The sequence below is a fragment of the Hirundo rustica genome, chromosome 16 (assembly GCF_015227805.2).
Source record: "Hirundo rustica isolate bHirRus1 chromosome 16, bHirRus1.pri.v3, whole genome shotgun sequence".
In the NCBI taxonomy this organism is placed as follows: Eukaryota; Metazoa; Chordata; class Aves; order Passeriformes; family Hirundinidae; genus Hirundo; species Hirundo rustica.
Window position 1 is genome coordinate 9,278,595 of NC_053465.1, and position 6,231 is coordinate 9,284,825.

Here is a 6,231-nt window from a genome sequence, read left to right on the forward strand (position 1 = left end):
CCGCACCGCCCCGCACCGGGCCGGGCTCAGGGCAGCGCCGCCGGCAGCAGCATCGCGCAGCGCCGCGGCCCCGGCGCGCTGCTGCCTCGCCCGCCCCCGCTCACCCCTTCCGCGGGGCGGGGGGGGCACCACGGGGAGGGGAAAATTAAAAAAAAAAAAAATAATAAAAAAAGAGAGAGAGAGAGAGAGTAATATGGCAGCAAACCGGAAACGGAGGATGGGGGAAAAGGCAGCAGCAGCCCCTCCCCTCCCTCCGTGGCTTTTTTTTTTTTTTTTTTTTTTTTTTTTCCAGGGAGAAGGCTCCGGGCAGCCGGGCTCCGCGGGGCGCGCACGGGCCAGGGGCCGCCCCCGCCGCCGGCGCTGCCGGCGCGTCCCGGCCCGCGGCGGGGGAACCGCCTGGTTGTGCCGGGGACACGCGTGGGAGCGGCGCCCCGCGGGTGAGGGGTAAGGGGTGCTCCCGCCCCAGCCCAGCGCTGCTCGCCCCGAAGGGCTGGCTTGGCGTGTTACCTGGAAGCCGGAGCTGGTAACACAGAAATGATTTTCAGGAGGCTGAATCCCGGCTGGGTTGCGGTTCGCTTTATTCAACAGCCCTAACGCGCGGCGAACTGCAGGGGAAACGCTGTTTTGTCATGTTCTGTTCCTCCCCATCCCCAGGAGGGACACTTCGCCTTCCCAGAGGGCTGCAACCCACGTTCCCCCTTCTCTGAAGCCAGAAGGAGGCAAAACTTCAGCTGGAAAAGCAGGCAAAGATAAAGCACGTCCTGGGCCTCCCTGGGAACCCTGGAAACTTTGTGGGGCCCTTTGGAGGCAGCACGGGCACGCAGCGGTGTCTGTGCTCCGCTGGGGCATCTATCCCGTTTAGGGGTTAACACCCCCCCACCCCCGGTCGGCCCTGAAGCCGGCGCCGGCCTCCAAAGCAAGGCAGCGTGGAGCTGCGGGGGTTCTGGGGGACCCAGTCCCAGCTGGCAGCAGCACCCCCTCAGGGCTGTGTGTCCCTGAGTTCCATCAGGCAGGTGGGCACACGGGAACATTTCCACCCATCCCTGCCCTTGCTCCTCAGCACCCTCCCGGTTCTGCGGCAGCAGGAGATGGAAAATGCCCAGCTCTGCGCTGGCACCGGGCAGTGCCGGGGTGCGCACACGGGCTCAGGGTGCCCCGATGCCCGCGCCCAGCCCGTCGGGGCTGCCCGACCAGCTCAGCGGCGCTGGCAGCCCTCCCACCTCCCCCACTGGCGATCCACTGAAGCGTTCCCTGTCACGTTATCCTCCCGGAAGAAAGGAGGTGAAGCAGTCCACTCCTTAAAACCCCATGCAGGTCTTTTATCCGGCACGCTGGGCTGCTGGCCAGCTCCAGTGACCCTTGCGTTTCCACAGCCAGCACCACCTCTGCCATCCTTGCCCACCCCTCCGACCAACCCTGCCGCCTCCCCGCGGGGGTTTTCCCAAAACCCTCCTCACTCCGAGCAAGATCTGACACTTCAGAAACAATTTGGGAAGTTAACAAGTTTTAAAGAACTACGCGGCGGAGTTTTTCTTTCTGTTTCCCACTCCCCCCCCCCCCCCACCCCCCCACCCCCCCACCTCCCACCCCCGGCCTTTTGAGTTATTAAAAAAATATTTCCCATGACATTGGCGAAGGCCAGCGAATCCATGAGTCACCAGGAACAAGGAGTCATGCACGCGCCGATCCATCACCCGTGGCCAGCGCATTGTGAGGGGCCCTTCCTTGGGAGGAGCTGACGCCGATAAGGTCCCTCCAAGCCGGGCAGGACACGCTTTCCCTCCCGGTTCCCTGTCCGTTCCCTCCCGGGGCCGGGCTCCCCGGACACCCGTGTGTGGTCTGGGGGGGTTCAGCCCTGCCTGCTCCGTGCCGGAGCATCCGACCGCAGCCCGCTTTGTTCCGAGGCTTGGGGGCTGTTAATGCTTAGCCCAGCCCCGCTGCTATTCAGCTGGCGTGGGGATGTGGAGGGAAGGATTCTTCATCCGATGTGGGGTGGAGGAATTAAGGCGGTGGTGTGGGGCAGTCCCGGGTGCTGCTCTGCTCACCCGTGCGGATGTAACGTGGGGGAGAGAGGGGATCTCACCAGCGCCTGGGGAGCCCCGCACCTTCTCCCGGCTGTGCTGCACAGGGACACAGGGACACAGGGACACAGGTTCCTCCCCATCCCAGGAGGACCAACTCGGCGGGCCTGTAGCGCTGCCGGAGGGGAGCACACCCCGGGGGAGTGGGGACCTGGCTCCAGCCCCGGCTGAGCTGCTGAGGATGACTCAGCCTCTACTGGATCCAGACCCGAATCTAAGATGCAATTATGACTTATAAATATTTGTATTTTGTTTTTCTCTTTTGCAATCCACTTCTTTTCTCCAGGCTGTCCTCCCAATCGGAGTTCCCATCTCTGGCAGTGCCGGCCCATGGCTGGAAGGCAAACACCCACAGCACTGTGCCTTTCAACACGCCAGACCAAGTCCACGACACAACCTCTCCTTCTTCTAAGACGATGCCAATGTGCAAATCTAAAATTACAAACAGACACTCTCTAAACCCAGACTCTTATCTTTTGGGCTCAGATGCTGGAATGTGCCCGCACAGGGCTGACATTAAACATGCAGTGCTGGTGATTCTGCGATTTAAGACCATTTAAGCAACCCAGCGCACCTCAGGACACTCCTGGCTCAGACATGATGTCCAGAGCCTGAGAGCCCCTGGCCACCCACTTCTCTTTGCCTCATGCCTCACTCCAAATATTTATCTTTAAGCAGTCTAATGCAAATCACTACTTTTTTCACCCAAAGAGGGATTTCAGTCTCTCGTCTGAAACTTATTTTCTTGATATGATTCTTCACTTTTAAATAATGCTGATAAAACCCACCCCAGAGAGAGGAAGAGGGTTGCAGAAACTGAAAACCAGCTACTTTCAATTTGAACAAAAGTAGCACCGAGTATTTCCAGTGGCTTGGTTATTACAGGACGTCTTGAAACGACACTTTAAAAAGAAATGAAGACATGCTCAGGTATTTCTGTGTTTTCTTGCTGACCTTTACACAAGTTTCATTAGGAATAAGAAGAATGAGAGTTACGGTAGGCAGATGCTGTCATGCTCATGAGTAAGTAAGTGAGTACGTGGCTCCTTCCCCTCCAGGTGTGCAGACCAAAATGCTCCACGGGGCTCCTGAAATCCTCCTGTGAGCTAAGAGGGTGCTTGTTGGGTCCAGTATTTGATCCGAGCCCTGACCTCCCCAAAGTAACTGTGGATTTACAACAAAACATCTATTCATCTCCAGCCAGCTTTATTTTTAAGCATCTCCTTGGCACGCGTGAATAAGTTTCGTCTATTGGGTTCTGTTCCTGAGGCGGCACTTTGTTCACTGCAAATTCCAAATACAGTTGCAGGAATTATTACTATTAATAATATAATGGTTGTGTTTGAGATGCTGGGCAGAGACAGAGAGGCAGCCACGGCTCTTGCCCTGAGATTTTACGATCATTGAGCTTTACAGCCCTGCAAATAGTGAGTGTGAGATAGGAAATGATCAGCACCGTCAGCCCCGTTAAGGAAGCTGCAGTTTCAAGCTCAGGAGCTGATTTACTAAGGGGGATTGACCAGAATAACCCTGCAGCACGAGCCATTTGGCAATATTTCATGCTAGAAATGCTCATTCTGGCCATTCTCTCCCACACTGAGCAACAGGGCTGCAAGAGCCAAGCAGCAATCGCCAGCATGATGCAGGTTATAGGATAAAAAGGGGCAGCTGAGAAGAAATTATTAGGAGGGCTCAGGACCTGTTGTGTCCCTCAGTGTGGTGACAATCTACAAAAGAGACCCTTAGCCCCAGCCAGGAAGTGTCATTGCAAAATTCCCTGGGGGAAAGGGCTGCGGGGAAACCACTGACTCGGTGACATGCAAATATTTAATAAGGAGGCACCGAGTTCAACAGCTGCGGGCTGAAATTATCTGCATGGTCAATAAAGGCACAACATTTCCTGTCAGGTTTCTGACTGATAAAATATGCTTTGATACAATCTGAACTAAGTTTCTTGGAGTAGCTCATTTGGGCAAAAATCCGACACGTTTTGCTTCTTACCTCAGCTCAGCGTGAAAGCCGCACACAAGAAGTTGGCATCTCCCAGCGTGGAAATTCTGCTTTTTGGCCAGTCTTAGTATCCATAGAAAAGAGCGATTCAGAAAAACTCGGGGAAGCTCACCCAGATGAGATTTATAGCCCTGCTTCTGGCTTGATTTGGTAGCAGAGCAGTAGAGGATGGCTGGCTGGTGCAGAGCTCCGGTAGCCACATCCAGGAGACCGTGCCCCAGGGCTGGGACGTTCCCTCCCTGCCAGCACCCAGCTGCTTGCTGGCCCGCCTGCAGCCTGAGCAAGCAGAGCCGGAGCAGACACAAGGGTGTTTCCCCTTAATCACCCAGTCTTGGTCCTTCAAGCGAGGGATGGGCGAAGGAGGCCAAAGTCTGAATCTGAAAAACTTATACCATATGAGGTTTGGGTCCGAGCTGAGTTTAAAACGAGTTAAGTGAGGGGGGAGATAGGGACGAGAACTGCTTGCAGCTTTTCTCAAAATCTGCTCATCCTGCCCAGGCCTGACACTGGAGGATATCTGCTTCAGCTCCCAAAGGAGCCACCACAGCATCACTAGCAGCTGCTCCGTGGGAGCCCCAGCCGTGGAGACCCTCTCCTGCACACAGCCCAGTCCAGCCCTTCAGCTACAGCGTAGGCTCACCCAGCCACGGGCAGGAGCTGCCCTCGGGGAGCCAGAGGGATGTGACCCCACAAGCTCCACGCCAGCAGCACAGCTCCAGCATGGATCCTGCACAAATAACAGCAGGAAACGTCTGGAGCTGATTCCTGGAGCCGCAGGAGCAGCTTTGCCTGCGAGAGCTCGACGGCGTCTGTTGTACTCTGGACTTTAGCTCATGGCAAGGTGAATTTATAAGCTTGGGATGGCTTTTTCAGAAGCAGCAGCCAAAGGGAAGGCAGCAGGAACAAGCCTTGGAGCCAGGGACACCTGGGCTGTAGCTTGGGCAAGATATGAGATGTCTCAGGCCATTGCTGATGCGTTCCATGGCCCCAGTCCATGCACTGGGACTGGCTGAACTCGACACAGGGGTGGCAGCTCAGAGGCTGGGACAGCCTCTGGCAAGAAACACAGGGATGTCACGAGAGCAGGTTTCACACAAAAGGAATGCTGTGCAAATAGGACTTCCAGTAGAGCATGGTGCTAAAGATACAGCTCCTTGCCATCATTTGAGAGCTGAGCTCCTCTCATGCAACCAGAGACACTAACCAGGCAAGAGACGTTTTTAAAAAGCTGAGCAGATGTGACCCAAAGCAGGTCTACCTTGTACCCACCAGCCAGAAAGGCTGGACTGAAACCATGGAGGAGCCCATCAGCCTCTGTGCTCCAACCCCTGCTCTGCATCCTGAGTCCTCACCTGGACTGTGGCTTCCCAGGGATGGCAAGCAGAGTGCAAGGGGCATCAAAGCCACACCAGGGCCTCGAGGCAGTAAATGAAACCAGGGAAGCTGTGAGGAGGAAAGTGGGCACTGCAAGAGGTTGGGGATTGCACAGGACAAATCCTGCGTGTGCTGGTGAGCAGCAGGATCTGAGCAGGAGGCGTGGAGCACGCGCAGCACCACAGCACTCGCTCATCATGAGCTCTGGAGTGTGCTGTGTGATGGGTTTGGCTCCTCATGGCTTTGAGGGATGATGTGCTCAGCACAGCTGTTTGGGTGCACCTGGGCCTCCCAAGGCAGGGAAAATCCCTTCCCTGGCTGTTACATCTGCTGACTGAAAAAATCATCGCCAAAACTTACAAAGGGCTGCATCCTTTCTTCATCCTGGATGCTCCAGCACCCGTTCCTTCTTTGTATCAGTCCTTGATAACAGCAGGTAATGCCCACTGTCACTAGCAGGTAAAATGTTCTGCAAGGACAGAACAACTGCAGTGGACACGAGTCTACAGGCTGGAAGCGACACGAGGGTCATGGCAGCAATTTATGGCGACAGAAAAGCCACAACTTGGGAAGAAGCATCATGAAATGGGAAAATCAGCTGAATTCCAAGGGACAGGCAGGAAGCCGATTTCATTGCCCTGCAATTGCCAGCCCCAAGCAAGAGACATTTGGAGCAGCTACTGCACAGTGACCTGGGTACCAAAAGCCAGAAAACACCCCCACAAACCACTGCTCAAAAGCCACAAACTGCCAGAGAAGAGCTGGA